General features: G+C 43.2%; 1 pseudogene; it reads left to right on the forward strand.

Moving 5' to 3' along the window:
* The first annotated feature begins 17,852 nt into the window (after positions 1–17,852).
* On the forward strand, positions 17,853–17,921 carry LOC120100114 (U4 spliceosomal RNA; annotated as a pseudogene).
* Positions 17,922–18,260: the final 339 nt, after the last annotated feature.

Raw genomic sequence — 18,260 nt, forward strand, 5'->3', positions numbered from 1 at the left:
TCTGAAGGTGAAGGCCTTAGAGCCACAGTGGAGGCACAACATGTGTATCTTACGATGCTTTCCAAAGGATGATGCTCCTTTCTCCACAAGTCTTTAGACACTGAAATTACTGTCTTTATCGGCCTAGCCAGGTGCCTAAGGTCGGACTATAGTAACTTGCTTCTTTGCCCTCTTCTATCTGCCTGCAGATTTACTCAAAAGGGAAAGACATTATGGTTTCTAAACTTCTAAGACACTCGTGTTTGATGTTATTCAATGAATGCAGCCTATTACCAATTCCCTCTACAACACAGCAAACTGGCAATTTTATCTTCATGTTTCCTTTAAACTAATCAGAACTTAAAAAAAAAAAAAAGAACAATTCTTGACTGCATTCGTCTGCAAAGAAAAGCTGCAGTCCAGCTCAAAGAATAGAATCAGCATGGAAAACACTCAGGAAAATGCAACTAGACATCAGAAGGTGTAAGTTTTGGAGAAGTAAAAATGCATGTTTACTAAAGAAAGTGCGATCATTTCAACACATTAAAAATGCTTAAAATATGTACCATTCATAGAATTTATTCTGACAACTTTTCTAAATATGCTTTGATTATATAGTGAATTCATGCAGAGTGGTACTAGTACTTTGTGAAATAGGAAAAGTAGAATATAAATTACATATTTAATATACAAGGTCATGTAAGATATATGTCACCCTGTATGCACTCGTGTAAGAACATCTTCATCCTCTGATATATCTCAGTGGCCAGTTATATGTAATAGAGAAATACTTTACTTTTTAATGATACTTTAATAGCAAGACACCCCCTACTAAAGGATGTCAGTCACGTGTGATATTATACTCTTACGAATAATAGTGAAATAGGGAATCCACCCCATCTTGCTTTACATCTATATAGCTACGTAAAAAGTTCATCACATTTAGAATTCTTATATACGTTTAGAAAGGTTTGCTTTGTGGGTTTTTTGGAACATGGTTTTTCTGTGTAGCCCTGGCTGTCCTGTAGACCAGACTGACCTCAAACTCAAAGATTTGCCTACCTCTGCCTTCTGTGCCACCTCAGCCTGATAAGTTGTTCCCCCACCCCTCAGGTCAAAATTTAATTTTTTGAGATGTGAATGCAACTTGATCTTTTTGAGCTGGTTACCCAGTTGACCCAACTCAATTATTTTATTTGTTTGTTTCTTTGGGTTGTCTTGTTGTTGTTGTTATTGTTGTTGTTGTTTTGAGACAGAGCTTTTCATGTGGATTCCCAGCTGTCCTGGAACTCACTCTGTAGACCAGGCTAGCCTTGAACTCAGAGATCTGCCTGCCTCTGCCTCCCATGTGCTAGGGTTAAAGGTGGGTGCTGCCACTAGCCCCTGCCCAATTAAAATTTATGTATTTTTTAAAAATTGCCTCTTTCCTTCCAAAATGTATAGTTGATATTTCATTTCTTTCATGCTATTGACCATTCTATTATGTTAACATCATAGTGTAAGGATGAAAGTCTGGAACCCACATTTTTCTCCAGAAGTTTCTCAATAGAGCACAGACAAATACCCAGTTACAGAACTGTAGAGGTGTCATGCACCTGCGGTATGTGCTGGGTCTTTTAGATAGTTGATATCAGAAGTAAGCACTGTGAACACATGGCCTTCAGCCTTCTTCAAATCTTTTTAAAAATTATTTTATGTGTGTGCCCGTTTTGTCCATCTGTTGTTGTTGTAAAAATATAAAAGTAAGAAAAAGTATTGTGGTCTTTTACCCCGCTAGGTCCGGCACCATGGTGCCCCAAGATATCTGCTAGATATCTTGGCGGAAACACATCCCAGCCGCACACTTTCCTACACTCAAACACTCACATAATCTTAGATCCAATTGATAAGATACAATTGCCCACTTAAACATACAAAGCCCTGTACCATCCATCCCTTAGGAACATTGATAACAACCTGTAAATACATAGAGTAGAATCTTAACGTCACCTGCCATATTGTCATGCCACGGCCTCGGCCTCTCTCTCTCTCTCTCTCTCTCTCTCTCTCTCTCGCTCGCTCGCTCGCTCGCTCTGGTCTCCTCTAGTCTCCTCCTCTTCCTCCAAACTTCTCCCCCCCCCCATCCTTCCTTCTCCAATGACAGGCCTCCTTCTATCCTGTACCTGCCCTTCACCTGTACTTTACAAATTCAATGGGGAGGTGGTTCTGGTGAGGTCACCTGAGTTCTGACTAGGCAGCTGTCCTTGGGGCAGTGGAATTAGCATCAAAATACAGATAACTTCAGGGCAAACCACAGCAATATGTAAGTCTGAACACCACATGTATGTGTGTGTGTATATATATGTGTATATATATACATATACATATATATATATATACATATACATATATATATATATATATATATATATATATATATATATATATAAGAAATAGCTTCTCATGTCAAGAAGTAAACCAATTTACAGCCCCAAAAAAATGTCCTAGATGGAAATTTCAACAGGTAGTTATGCAGATTTTTTTTCGCAGTTTGAAGAAACCCAAGAGTCTTTGCATTAAAAAATTAACTTCTAGAAGCTTTAGAACTGTTTTAAAGGAAATGCTTATTTAACATGTCTCGGAATGTGTGGTGATTTGAATAAGAATGGCCCCCATAGGCTCATAGATTTGAGTGTTGGTCATCAGGGAGTGACACTACTTGAGAGGGCTTAGGAGGTGTGGCTTTGTTGAAGGAAGTATGTCACTGGGGTTGGGCTTTAGGGTTTCCAGGGTCTCTCTCTTCCGGCTGCCTGTGGATCCGGAGGTAAAACTCTCAGCTAAAACTCCAACATCATATCTGCCCATGTGCTGACATGCTTTCTAGCATGATGATAATGGACTACACCTCTGAAACTCTAAGCCAGCCCCAATTATAAGAGCTGTCACTGGTCATGGTATCTGTTCGCAGCAATAGAACATGAAGACAGATTCATATGTATAGGTGTGTTTACAGGCCATCATGGATATCAGGTCCCCTAGAACTGCAGTGACCAGTGGTTGTGAACTGCACAGTATAGGTGCTGGGACTGGAATTCTAGTTACCTGCAAGGGCAGCAAGCATTGAGCCAATCTCTCCAGCCCCAGCTTTGTCTGGAAAGTAACACTTTAATCTCTATTTTGCTTAACATGGGCCTCTTATGTCTCTGTGAATTACCATTTGTGTTCAGCCTTGGTGTTCCTCCCTACCACTGGCTACTCATGTCTCTGTCTCTCTGACTCTGTGTGTCTCTGTGTCTGTCTCTGCACCTCTCTCTCTCTCTCTCTCTCTCTCTCTCTCTCTCTCTCTCTCTCTCTCTCTCCCACCCCCTCTCTTTCTCATACAGGGCTTTATACATATGCAATCAAGTGTTCTACCACTGAGCTACATGCCTAATGTCTTAGTTAGAGTTTTAATTGCTTCAACGAAAAACCATGACCCAAAAGCACATTGCAGAGGAAAGGGTTTGTTCAGCTTACACTTCCACATCACCGTTCATCACCAAAGGAAGTCAGGACAGGAAGTCACACAAGGCAGGAAACTGGAGACAGGAAGCAGAAGCCACGGATAGGTGCTGCTTACTGGCTTGTTTTACACGGCTTGCTCTACACGGTTTGCTCAGCCAGCATTTTTACAGAACCCAAGGCCACCACCAGAGATGGCACACCCACCATAGGCTGGGTCCTCCCCCATTAATCACTAGTTGAGAAAATGCCTTACAGCTGGATCTCAGGGAGGCATTTCCTTAGCTAAGACTTCTTCCTCTCTGGTGACTCTAACTTGTGTCAAGTTGACACACAAAACCAGCCAGAACAACCAGCCATTTTATTTGTTTTGAAGACGGGGTCTCACTCTGTAGTCCAAGCTAAGTTCAAACTTGTAATCTTCCTGCCTCAATCTCAAATGTTGGTGTTACCAGTGTGAACTACCACACTTGGTTCGAGTGTAATGTATAAACAGCAGGATGCACACCTTCAGTACGTTTTGGCAAATACAGACTGTGTGATGACCACCACAATCAAGACTCAATGTTCCCATTGCCCGATGAGCTCCTCTGTGCTCCTTCCCACTCAACCCTCCCTGTAACAAACCCACGGTCAAGGTAGCCATTGAGAACAGTGCCACAAGGTAAGGACCTGATGATATATGATTAACTTATCTTTCCTAGATGTAAGGGGCCAGAGCAACCCGAGATTTTCCCAGAAGACAAAGGGAACTTTAATTCCGTGTCCTTGTCCAGGAATGGACTTGGCAGGGCTGGTCTAGGGCTGGAGCCAGTGCCTCAGAAGACTCTAGGTTGTGGCTTCTGGGGACCAGACCCTCCTGGGCTGTGATTATCAGTCCTTTGACAGCTGTGTCTGAGGTATCTCATGCTCTCTTTGCCAACCTTGCCTGACTTAACTCTCTGCTGACCTTGGCTGTTCCCCATCCCCCCTGAAAATAGTAAACAGGAGGCCGTACTTCTCAATAAACTTGCTTGGCATAAGTCATCAGCATATACAAGACCTGGTCCCAGCTATTGCTTTTGTCTTCTTTATTTCTCACCCTGGATCCTTCCACACTATACTTTGCTGTTCAGAACCCTTACTCCTGCTAGCTCAGGATACCAAGACTTTCAAACAAAGAATACATACGCTATGTTCCCTTTGGGACTGACTTCCTTTATTTTCCATCCTGTTTGTAAGATTTACCATCTTGCTTGTTTTTATTTTTAAGTTTTAATTAATTTATTTGCTATTATTGTGTGTAGACCTGGCATCATCAGTCTTGAACGGCAAGAACTTTACCCACTAAACAATCTTGTCAGCCCAGTTTGCTTTTAATTCTGTGTAGTATTTTGTTTGAACTTAGTAACAAAAAGAACAAATCATATCATGTTAGAAATTCATGAATTTGGATTCATTAAAGCATTCGTTAATTCATCCACACAATTTCTCTCTCTCTCTCTCTCTCTCTCTCTCTCTCTCTGTGTGTGTGTGTGTGTGTGTGTGTGTGTGTGCTCGCGTGTGCAGATGTGATCTTATGTGTGCAGAAGCACATGCACATCTGTGTACATGCATGGAGACCAGAGATCCACATCAACTGTCTTCTTCTTTTTTTTTTTAAAGATTTATTTTATTTATGAGTACACTGTAGCTATTTTCAGACAGATCAGAAGAGGGCATCAGATCCCATTACAGATGGGTGTGAGCCACCATGTGGTTGCTGGGATTTGAACTCAGGACCTCTGGAAGAGCAGTCAGTGCTCTTAACCACTGAGCCATCTCTCCAGCCCCTCAACTGTCTTCTTTAATCAGTTTTTGAGACAGGCTCTCTCACTGAACCTACCACTCACCAATTTGGCCAGGTTGGCTGTCCAGCAAGTCCCGGAGATCCTCCTGTCTTCCCCTCTTCAGCACTAGGATTATAGAACTCGTTAATCTTTTCAACAATTATTTTTTCCCTCATTCCACAGACATTTTTCTGAATACTCTATTATCAGGAATAGCCAGTCAGCCACTGGCTAAATGTAGACTATAAGCCAAGTGTAGTACCACATGTCCCAGAATCCTAGTACTTGGAACACTGAAGCAAAAGGACCCCATCTCAAGACCCTGTCTCAAACTAAAACTAAAACATACAAATACATTTGACCTTAGAAGAAAGCTCTGTTGTGATCAAATATACCAGTGCCCCAGTCTTTATGCAGGGATGTGAAGACTATAGAGCAGTATTTAAAGTGATGAGGCACAAGAGTCAATGCTCTCTGGAGACTTCCTGAATTCTATCATTAGAACAAAGTCAGATGGCTTCCAGGCAGGAAGAGCTATATATGTCACTTTTTTAGGAAAAATAAGAGTCCTCCTAGAAGTCCTCAGATGGTCTCTTCTTATTTCATCATCTAGAAATGGATCTCAAGACCATCTATAGGCCCCAGGAAGTTAATGAGGCTCTTGCCAAAAGAGATAAGATTGCTAAAACTGACACATACCAATCTTGACACAAGGTTGGCACGGTGTCGTTGCAAACAAAGCCAAGGTTCTAAACAAGAGCTGCACACTGCAGCTGGCAAGGCTTCTCGTGAGGGCTGCGAGCCTTGGCGAAACGCCAGCCCACATGGTAATAGGAGTGTGCTCCAGAACATGTGCAGAATTCTTCTTTCCCCCGTCCAGCGAGGTCTCTAAAGCAGCACACACAATTGGCACACTTACTCTTATTAACAAATGGATTGGGGCTCTCAATTTTATCTAGATCTAGAAAAGGGTTGTGCAACTTAGCCCATTATAAAGCAAGATACAGATAGAAAACATTTGCAGGTTCCCCTGAAAAGAGTCCCTTGAGTCTCAGAGCTGACTAAAGCAGTTTCTAAGGCAGTGGTTCTCAGTCTTCCTGATAAAGTTTAATAGAGTCCCTCATGTTGTGGTGATCCCAGCCATAATTTTTTTGTTGCTACTTCATAACTGTAATTTTACTACTATTTTAGATCATAATGCAAATACCTGATGTGCAGAATATCTGACATGTGACCCCTTTGAAAGGGCCACTTGACTCCTCTAGCAGTTGTGACCCACAGTCTGAGAAGCCCTGTTCTAAGAGCTTCTAGAGTCAGATCCTTCCTTTCCAATGTTCCCCAGTCACGCTCACTGCTCAGCTCCCTCTCTGTCTCTGAGGATGAATGAAAAGACTCTGACTTGAGGACGTGCCTCTGATGTGTTAAGCCAATGGCCACTCAGATAAATACAACAGACTTCAGTATTCCCAACCAGAAAGGCTGGACAGGACAACTGTAGGCCTTCCCCACCAGAACAGGCTTACCATAATAATCCTCCAGCAGGTATGAGCAAGACCTGCTCACTTCATCTGCCAGCTTGGACATGGGAAGGGGAGAGAATGTGTTTTTGTTTCAGAAATGGACACGTGGTTAATTTGGGGCCAGTAAGACTCATGATTGGATTCCTGGAGTAGCTGTCTAACAATGTCAAGAGAACCTTGCCAGCTCCGCATGGAATTCCTGCAGCTGCTGTAGCTGCATTGCTGCAGCTTGATTTTGAAGTTATGCCACCTTTTTATCCACCAACTATAATATGAAATGCAACCAAAGGCTGGCAGTGTAGCTCAATGGTGAAGTGTTTGCTGAAGCTCTGGGCTCAATCCCCTTCAGAGTGTGTGTGTGGCACATGCTGGGGGAAGAGGGAGGGAGTTGTGGGGCCAGTGACAGAGACAGTGGCAATAGCCTTTCTGTAATGATATCACTGTGAACAGGAACAACACACCTTGAGCCTTCATACACCTGCCTTTTAATCTGTAGTTTTTATTCTGTAAGTTAATTGCTGCCTTAGTATTCTGTTGCTGCGAAGAGACACCACTACCACACCAACCTTTATAGAGAAAGAATTTAATTGGGACAGGCTTATAGTTTCAGAGGTTTAATTCACTGTCATCATGGTAGGAAGCATGGCAGCTCATAGGCAGACATGGTGCTAGAAAAGTAGCTAAGACTTCTACATCTGGATCAGCAGGCAGCAGGAAGAGAGAGACGCTGGGCCTGACTTGAGCCTTTGAAACCTCAAAGTACTTTCCCAGTGACACACTTCCTCTAACAAGGCTACATCTACACCAACAAGGCCACACGTCCTATCCCTTGTTAGATAATGCCACCCTCTGATGATTAAGCATTCAAATCTATGAGCCTATCAGGGCCATTCTTATTCAAACCACCACAGTTGTACTAATCTTTGACTCTGGGTTTTTGTTTCTTGTAGTCAAAACCATTATAACCAATACAGATATTTTTGTATCCTTCATACCTCCAACATGGCCAACAATAAGTACTTTCCATTATGACCCCCTAAACACACACACACACACACACACACACACACACACACACACACACACACACACACACACACACTTGCTTTCAGGCATAGCATGTCTGTACTTGGTCTTCTAAAAGAATGGAGTGTTTATACGTATATCTCTTCGAGAATGATAGACTCACTTAGGGCTCCTTCCACCTTCACTGTGGGTGCTGTTAAAAGGCTTCTATAGCCAATATTCTTATTCCACCGCCTAAAGAAATACTCAAAATTTAGTTTCTGATAAATTACCTTCAAAAAAATTATAATCAGTCTAATCTAGCGTTCATATCAAAACAGTGAGAGGTAACTACCGATTTGTTCCCACTGTCCATCACCACCGCTGAGAGCTACTATTACATATGCCTGGGTGGCTGCCCCTTTAGGTCTTCCCTGTCCCACTGCAGTGCTTTGTACAAGTGTAGCTAAGGCCATCTCAAAGCCCAAAGCTGGCTTCAACATTGTCTCCTCCCGACTCTGTCTTCCAGTTCTTCCTCTTGACTGTTCTCTTCCACAGAAGGTATTGTCCATTTCAGCCTCCCCTCTTCCTCCAGTTAACACTTCCTTGTGTCTCCAGATTTCAGCTGAGCATGACTTTAGAAAGACTTCCCGACTCCCTGACACAGTCCAGTACTCGTGTTAATTGTAATCCATGGTATATATTTCGATGTTTTTATGTTTGTCTGTGGTTTGGAGTTACTGGCAATCCACTCACTACACTAGAGCATAACTGTTTGGCTCTAGGTAGCAGTCCCTAATGAAACATGAATCTCACGTAGTTTTTCTTTTGTTGCTACTAATGTCCCTAGGAAGCCAACTCTGGGATTTTTAGCTAAAGACCTCTTCTTTAATAATATATCTTCTAGACACACAGAGCTCGGTCGTCTTAGCTTCCATTCAACATGCAGGAGTTAGTTAAGTACGGAGGACACACGGGGATAATGCCCAGACTGCAAGTAGCTTAGTACTGTGACTGCAAGATATCAACACCAGGATCCTTGTTTGCCGATGGACATAACTTCATCATCCAGTAAGGAATCATTCAGCCCCCTCTGTAGCCCCTTCTCTGCTCTAGTAGAAGGCCATAGAAGGTAAGACACCACTGATCTTCATCTCAGAGTAAAGTTAGCCTATCACTCCATTTATGTGTCTTTAATGAACTGAGCATGGTGTGTCAAGAGTGAAGAGACAAATGTCTTTTACCCAGGGTTTCCTCTGATGAAAAGAAAGAATATTTATTACCTAAAGAATATGACCATGGCCTTGTGTTTAGTCCTTGGCTAAACTAGGGAAATTGCAGAAAGTACTTATCTTTAGCCCTGGATTTTCTAAGTCAGTGAAGATTCATTCCTATTTCTAGAGTCTGTTTGATATCCTTCTTGTTTTGTTTGCTTAATTTTTAAAAATGTATTCACTTTATACCTTAGTATCAGCCCCTCCTCTCCTCCAAGTAGCCTCTCATGAAAGTCCTGCCCCCTCCCTGTTCCACCTTCCTCTTCTGTTTTGAGAAGGGGAAGCCCCCTCTGGGTGTCACACTCTCCACTAACACCCCACAACCATACACACACATTAAGTCACTGTAGGACTAGGCACATCCTCTTCCACTCGACCCAAAATGTGTCCTGTCTACAAGATAGGCAGGAACAAAGGTAGAGCAGAAACTGAGGGAATAACTGACCAATGACTGACCTAAATTGAGACCCATCCCACGAGCAAGAACCAATCCCTGACACTATCAGTGATACTCTGTGATGCCTGCAGACAGGGACCTAGTAGGACTAGGTAGGACCTAGTAGGACTGCAGAGGACTGTCCTCTGAGAGGCTCCACCCAGCAGCCAATGGAAAGAGATGAAGATACTCACATCCAAACATTAGATGGAGCCTGGGGAGTCTTACAGAAGAGTTGGGAGAAGGATTGAGGGACCTGAAGAGGACTCCATAGGAAGACCAACAGAGCCAACATATCTGGACCCTTGGGAGCTCCCAGAGACTGAATCACCAACCAAAGAGTGAGCACAGGCTAGACCTAGGCCTCCCAGCACATATGGAGCAGATGAGCTTGGTCTTCATCTGGGTCCCCCCAACAACTGGAACAGGGGCTATCCTTGAGGGTCCTGCCTGTGGATCCTGTGTCTCTCTCTCTCTTGGTCTCCTTTGCACTCTCTTTCTTCCTCTCTTACTCCCCTCACACCCATAGTCTGCCGTGTTCAGTGTACTACTTTCTCTCCCTGCTCTAGACTCTTCTAGATTTCTCTGGCTGTGCTCTCCTTTGTGTCCACAATAAAAACCTTCTCCTTGAACATGCCTTGGAGTATTCATGCCCTCAGTTTATATGTCTGCTGCCCAAGCCCTCAGTTTATGCAACTGTCTTCATTTCTACTTTCTGCAAACTTCCTTCTTTTGTAAAACTTAACCTTTCTTCTTTCTTTTTTTGCAGAGCGGAAGATCTGACCTGTAGCTACATGGTAGACACACACACCATCTCTAAGCTATAGCCTAAACCCTTAATCTTCTTGAGACACTTTCTCCTTAGTCTGTATATATGTGTGGTATATACAGATGTGTGTGTGTGTGTGTGTGTGTGTGTGTGTGTGTGTGTGTGTGTGTAGTTGATGTTGGATGTTTTCCCATGATTCTCTTTTTTTAAAAAAAAAGTTGTGGCACGGTCTCTCATTGAACCTTGAAGAAGTCAAATTATAACTATTCTAGCTAGCCAGCTTGCATTGAGGACCACCTGTCTCTACCTCCAGCATGCTGGAATTACAGGTTCCCAACTTTTGTATAGGCTTGGGAGATCCTAACTCCCATCCCTGCAAGCACTCTCTCTGCTTAGACATCTCCCTAACTATCCTACCAGAAACATTAAAAAAAATTAATGTTTCTGTAAAAGCTTCTACCAAAATAGGGTACAGGTCTTGAAGCATCAGTTTTAAAAAATCTAGAATGAAAGCAAACACATATAACTGTGAGATGCTTGAAAACACATGCTAAGTAAACTTTGGGTATATGTTAAGGATTGCCTTTTTCTGGAGCATCTAAACATTGCAATTTTTTCTCAGTTTCCAATAAGTAGTATACTTTTTTTAAAACAAGGTGTTTTTCTCTTTCCTTTTTAAAAAAGATTTATTTATTTACTTACTTTACTTTATTATATATAAGTATGCTGTAGCTGTCTTCAGAGACACCAGAAGAGGGCATCAGATCTCATTACAGATGGATGTGAGCCACCATGTGGTTGCTGGGATTTGAACTCAGGACCTCTGGAAGAGCAATCAGTGCTCCTAACCACTGAGCCATCTCTTCAGCCCATAAGTAGTGTACTTACTGGAGTGTGACAGATGTTTTATGAAGGTATGAAGATATGAAAATAAGACCACAGACGAATGAAGATTTCTAGAAACTCAAGGAAGAATGACTAGAGAGATAGCTATTAGCCACCAGGAAACACTGTCAATAAGGCCCAAGGAAAAGCTTTCAAGATAAGGGAATGTTTAATCTGTCATCCTTAGAGCCTGGGCCAAATCGGACAAGTCCTGAGAGGTACATGGTGAGTTTAGAAATAGTGTGGTAACTAATCATTTTAAAACTGGTTAATTTGAGTGGAGATAAAATATTGCAGTTAAACAAAGAATTAAGAGGAAGTGCAAAGTGGAAAAAAAAGTGGGTAGAGGCATGTTTTCATGAACCATGGGCATGAAAAAAGGCACCTCATAGAACGGAGGAAGACAAAGTACTGGGAGAAGGTTTATTTGTTTTCTTCTAAGGTAGATGGTTTTCCGAGCACCCAATGGTTGATGATAGCACCAACATGAAGGAGCTATTGGGACTTGAAAGGCAGGACAGGGAAGGCACCCAGAGCCTCTTTCTTTTTTTTCTCTTCTCTTCTCTTCTCTTCTCTTCTCTTCTCTTCTCTTCTCTTCTCTTCTCTTCTCTTTTCCCTTTCTCCCTTTCTCCCTCCCCCCCCCCTCTCATTCTTCACGTGAAAGGAGAAGGGAACAAAGAAGGACATCAGGGAAATGCCACAATGTCCTGTGGTACTAATAAGTGAGAAGCCCCTGCTTTATGGAGTCTCTCTTCTCTGAGAATCACAGAGATAATCTGTGGGGGATGAAAATGCCGGGGAGCTTTGGAGGAACAGGGAGGACCGAGGGAAGGAGATGTTCCAGAGTCCTTGATGTCAGAACAGTGGTTGTGCTCATCAAAGCTCCTGGAGAAGCTAAAATGGAACTAGAGGCCAATGTGAGCAACACAAGTCCCCACATCACTGAAATGAGGGAACAGATGGATTCTCTTACGAAGACGGGGAAACAGGCGAAGTTATGCTCACTGACTCAGGGTGTGCAGTTCCATTCCAGCATTTGATCTCCCCCTCAGGGCATCTTTCAGGAAGCGAGAGGCTTATAAGAAACCTCCCTCTTCACCAGTCTTTCTTTGCTGGTGAAACTGAGAGGCTCAAAGTCAGGTCAGAATTGTGGAGAAGTATGAGACTCATAGAAATTATGATGTCTGAGGTAAATCATAAATTAGTTATTATTCTCATTGTTCTGAAGAAACCCTAACAAAGCAGCTTAAGGAAAGAGGAGTTTGTTGTGGCTCACAATTTGAGGATACAGTCCATCAAGGCTGGGCAGCAGGAGAATGAGGTGGCAGGTCATATTGGGTGTTCAGCCAGGAAGCAGAGAGATATTGTGCTATTCAGTTCTCTATTTCAGTTTAGTAACCCTACTATTGATGGTACCACCCACAGATATGAAATCTGCATCTTAAGTGACTCTAGATCCTGTCAAGTTTGTAATATCAACTACCACAAAGGGCAAAAACTTACTGGTATCTTTTCAATTATATAGAAGAGCAAAGTTTGCCTTCTTAAGTATGTAAGACCAGTGACAGGGAAAGATCTGCTACACAGAGAAACTAGAAATGTTCTTGTGAGATCAGAGGGACCCAACTCCCCCTATGAGTACTTGACTTTGAACACTGTTAAGTACTGTTGAGAATATTAACGTCACTGGTAAATCTTTTTTTTTTTTTTTTAAGTAGCCAAACTGTTAGGAACAGTCGTGTCAGCCACTTGATTGGCAGACGATTTGAACAGGGAACTGTAAAACAAACAGTTCTTTCCTAAGCTACATACTGGGTTTCCATCAAGACAACCCAGCCATTTTGAGCAGTGAACACTTCTTGGAGCCTTGAGGAGATCTCTATTCCAGGGTAAAGCTGGCTGCCACCATGGTTGTTGCTGAAAGGATAACTTCAGTTGCAGGAGGCCTTGCTCTAACTGTAGCAGTTCCAGGCAGCTTGTCCGGCTCCAGGAGACTTCACTACAACTATGACAAGCCTTTGTGACACCTAGATGACCCCACCCATCTTGTAGCTATTCTCACTAGGAATTCAGAGGAGTGCTGCCTTCAGTGACTCAGGAAAAGCTCATGATTGGTGCACATTCAAGACTTGAGATTGTTGCACCTAGAGGCTGTGCACAGCGTGCCACGCCCTTCTGTGATTATGAGCAATGTGTTTTTCAGACTCCCTGGGTTGGTGCAGGAGGTTCCTCACCAGGTACTGCCTCCCTTCCCTGCTACTTCAACATAAAGCCCTAGTCAACACATCTCTCAGATGGTCCTTATTGTGGATAGAGTGGGATGGCTGGTAGCGCATACATGCGCGCACACCCGCACACACACTAGACCAAATTCTGGCTGGCAGCTGTAGACAGTTGCATCAGAGAGACCCCCTAAGCTATAAGTCCTCATGATTTCCACGCTATAGTCTCTCAACTCAGCAGCTAAGAGGAGACTGAGGAGTTCCAGAATGTGGCTGGAAGTAGAACCCGTGGGAACTACGGGTGACCATAGCTGCCACTGGAAAAGTTCCAGAGGCCCATCAACACTTAAGAGCTGGGGCTCAACATCTGCAGCTTGCACTGGGACTCTAGCGGCTGGGTGCCAGGTCACTGATACTCAAGGCCTCTTATGCCCCTTGAGTACCTGCAGCTGCAAATCTTTGGCTTTCAAAGCCCTTAGTCCTCAAGGCCTCACTGTAAATCTCTAGGTCCCAGGGCCCATCCTCTGAGTCTCTGGAGCTTAGGACCACCAATACCAAGGGCATTGCCTATTTCCACCTGGATGGAGGGGGGGAAACCCAACAAACAAAAAGAAAATCCCAACCATTCCTTTTGTGGTAAAGCAAAGCCTTAAATGTCCTCTTAGAGGATCCCTTGGGTGGCCATTAGCCAGAATAATCAGCTTACCTAGCTTTACCAACTTGCTTCAAGTGACAATGACAGGGTTAAAAAGAACGAGGGCGATTAGACAGACACAACAGGCTGCAGAGTAGCTGCAGGGAACCATCTGTATCCAGTACTGTAATCCCTGAGCCCCTTCTCATTTTAACAGAAGTACAGAGCTCAGGAGGTGCACTTGAGAGGCTGGAGCACCATATTCCCCTTCACCACCCCCACCCCCACCAAACACTTGTCTACTCACACACTTTCAGATTATCTTTCAATTACAGTTTTTAAAATTCAGAGCTTGGAAAACCCCCATGCTATTTGTAAGTTTACACATCTCCATGGTACAAGGATGTAATAAGCTATCACCATTTTTATAACTTTCCTTACTGCAAAGACCTTTAGTCAGTTTGAAAACAAGATCAGTTAGGTTTCTTGTTTACGACTGTATATACCAGCATTTCAGTTTTACGAGGCCACCACTAAGGGACAAAAGGCAATTGAAGTTATCAGGATAAAAAGAATGCTATTTGTGGAGATTGGGGAGATAACTCCATTGGCAAAGAGCTTGAGGACCTGAGTTTGAATTCCCAGCCATCACAGAGGAACTGCGCACGGTGGCATACCTTGTAACCCCAGCACTAGGGGTCCAGAGACCATTGGATTCCCAGAGCTCACTGAGTCAGTCAGTCTAGCTCAATCAGTGAGCTCCGAGTTCAGTGAGGGACCCTGTCTCAAAAAAATAAGGTGGAGAGTATCCGAGAAAGACAAGTGATTTCAATCTTTGCCTTTATGCTCATGCACATCACTATGCACGCACGCATGCACACACGCACACGCACACGCACGCACGCACACAGGAACTTGGAGATAGTGTGATTTCTGTGTGTGTGCCTGTGTTTGTGTGTGCAGATGTGTGAGAGCTGAGTGTGGCCTTGAGCATCCTTTCCCCAGGTGCTGTCCACATTGTTCTTAGAGATAGGATCTCTCGGTCACAGAAGAACTCACAAACAGGATAGGCACCTGGCCAGTAAGTCCCAGGGATCTGCTTGTCTCTGCACCCTGCCCCCGCACCCCCGTGCTGGGATGACAAACACCCAACATCATACCCAGGCTTTTCCATGTGGATTCTGGAGCGGGAGCCCAGATCCTCACCCTTACAAAGTAACAACTGTTTGTTTGTTTGTTTGTTACTAACCAACTGTACTATAGTATTTTAAAACAGTCCCACCAGGAGGAAGGTAGAAACTCAGGGGCTGCAGAAGGTAAGCCGGAAGTCACAAAACTGGAAGAACAGAAACTTGAGTCTCAAGGACCCCTCCACAGCAGAAACAAGGAGGAAAACAACTGTGGAGAGGAGGAATGTCTCTCTCTCCAGCACTCTAGCAGCTGCTCAGGGCTCTGCCGCTTTCCTGGTCCTTACTTTTCTGTGAGGCAGCTGCTTTTGAGTCATCACTGCTCCCTGTGATTAACCCCTCCCCCACACTCCTGTCAATAGCCCCAGCAAAAGCTCATTGCTTCACTGTTGTGTGTGTGTGTGTTGTGTCTGCCCAGGAAGTCTCTTATACACAACCAATTGAGCTATCTCCCAAGCCCAGTGTTTGCTCTCTAAATGCAACAACAACAACAACAGTATGACCATTTCTGCCTCTCCCCCTTGCCCCACCCTACTTTTTCAGTACTAGTGTTAAAGCTAGGAACTGAGGCATGCTTGGCAAGTACTACATTCCCAGTATTGTTTCAGAGACAGACAGACAGACAGACGAATAGAGCCTGAGACTCTTTAAACCGGACTGGCTTTCAAATCACCTTGAACTTGCAATCCTCCTGTTGTAGCCTCTGAAGAGCTAGGGTTATAGGTTGGTGCTACTAGGCCCAGGTACTTTTGCATTTTAAAAGAATATATTTATTTTTATTTTTTTACATTGGTGCTTTGTCTGCATGTGTGAGGAAGTCAAATCCCCTGGAACAGACAGTTGTGCCCTGCCATGTGGGAGCTGGTAATTGAACCCAGGTCCTCTGGAAGAACAGCCAGTACTCTTAACTGTCGAGTCACCTCTCCAGCCTTACTTTTGCACTTTTGGTATACTGTATTTTATATAAAATTAAAGCCACATGTAATCTTTTAAAAATACATTTGTAATAATTTAAATTTTAATTAATTTAGTGATTTGGGAGGGGTATCTTTCAGACAGGACCCCATTCGATGTGTTGCTAAGGCTGACCTTAAATCCCTGATCCTCCTCCCTCCACCTCACCGTGCTAGCATTACAGGCATGTGCCAGCATGTTTCCAGTTAGCAAATGTTTACCTAGAACTTACTGCATGTCTATTGTGCTAATGTCTTATTGAGAGAATGAGAGAAACAGTTCTTACTGTCCCATCACCACAGAGCTTCAGTTTTGTTTTGCTTTGCTTTATTTTTGGGACAGAGTCTTGTTATGTAGTGAAGGCTGGTCTGACTGCCTATCTCTGCCTCTCAAGAACTGAAGTGACAGGCCTGCACCACTATGCCTAGCAAGAGCTTTTTCCTTTTCAACCTTGAATTCTACATATCAAAACCACACAATACAGAAATAAAAGGCTATAAAGATATATAAATGGGAAAACCGCCTATCCAAGATGTACATTCTTTTAAACCTGGACATTTTGGAAATCAGAGACATCATAGTTAGGATGTAGTCAAACAGCCAGAGGTGGAGAGAGCACAAGTGAAGCAGAGAAACTTACAGAATCAGTATGAGGTCTTAGAAGAAAATCCCAGACTCGATAGGAAAAGATTGTTTTAAAGATTCTGGGTATCTCAAGATCTGAAGGAATACAAAAGTTCATCCAGGTATGGTGGTATACATCTGTAAACCTAGTGCTCAGGAAGCTGAGACAGGAGCATTATCAGGGGCTTGAGGCTAGTCAAGGTTATATATCAAATTCAAGAATAGCATGAGCCACATAGCAAGACTCTGTCTCAAAAGATTAAAGATTAAAGGTAAGGTTCTATGGGTTAATTTACTAAATGAGAAAATAATAAGACGTAGGAACTGTTAGATTATGTCCCCCTACAGACAGACAAGTCCGGGTAGGTACAGCTGAGTCCGGGTCTGTTTCAGTTTTAAGGAAATGAAGTCAGATGAAAGAGACACATCAACATTGCCTTGTATGTTGAAGCCATGTTCAGTTGTGAGATGGTAAATCCGAGAGACTAGTGAAAACAAAGCAGGTTCGAGTAGTCTGCTCTGCAGAGAGAAAAGAAAAGTGGCTGGTTTGTTGGAATATAATAATTTGTAATGTCCTCATGGGAAATTCTTGTCCTCCCTTTCCCATAGGCTAGGACTTGTCCTTTTTTCCAAGTTTCCTATCCTATTGGTTTAGGACACAAAGGCAAATTTAATGAATAATTTGGGCCTTGAAAATTGTCTCTTTTCTGACACTAGTCTCAGAAACATAGCAGACTACCTGTACCTTTGCAACTCTTAGAGTTCAAAGACAAGCAGGCACCAACTGCCAACTAGAGGATGGGGGAGCCTGGCACCTCCTGCTACCAGGTCTAGGGGTTCAGAGACCATAGGATCCCTGGAGCTCACTGTTCAGTCAGTCTAGCTGAATCTGTGAGCTCCAAGTCCAGTGAGGGACCCTGTCTCAAATAATAAGGTGGGGAGTGTCTGAGAAAGACAATTCAATCTCTGCCTGTGCATTCATGCACACAACTACACACACACACACACACACACACACACACACACACACACACTAAAAGAGAACAAGGAGAAGGTACATAAGAATATGGCTCTAAGCTTTGCGCAGTGGCAGTATCGTAGCCAATGAGGTTTATCCAAGGCGCGATTATTGCTAATAGAATATGGCTCTAGTCTTGTGACCATGGGCAAATCCCTCTTAGCCTTGTTTCTCCATCTGTTTAAAGACCACTTTATAGTATTGCCATAAATATTAACTAAGCACTATGAGGTTGGCATATGGTAAGTCTTCTATAAGTGGCAAGGCCTTATGATCAAATTTACATTTAGTAGGAAATAATTTAAAGGAAGCCTCGATTATCCCTCAACTAACAGACATTACACAAGGCCTGCAGCTAACTACAATAATGAAAAACCCAATACAATGATTAATGTTCCAACTAAAGCAATTAAACAAATAAGCAGCAACAACAACAACAAAAATAGCCACTTCAACTCTACTTTG

This window comes from Rattus norvegicus, chromosome 1 (genome assembly GCF_021556685.1).
Source record: "Rattus norvegicus strain SHRSP/BbbUtx chromosome 1, alternate assembly SHRSP_T2T, whole genome shotgun sequence".
NCBI lineage: Eukaryota > Metazoa > Chordata > Mammalia > Rodentia > Muridae > Rattus > Rattus norvegicus.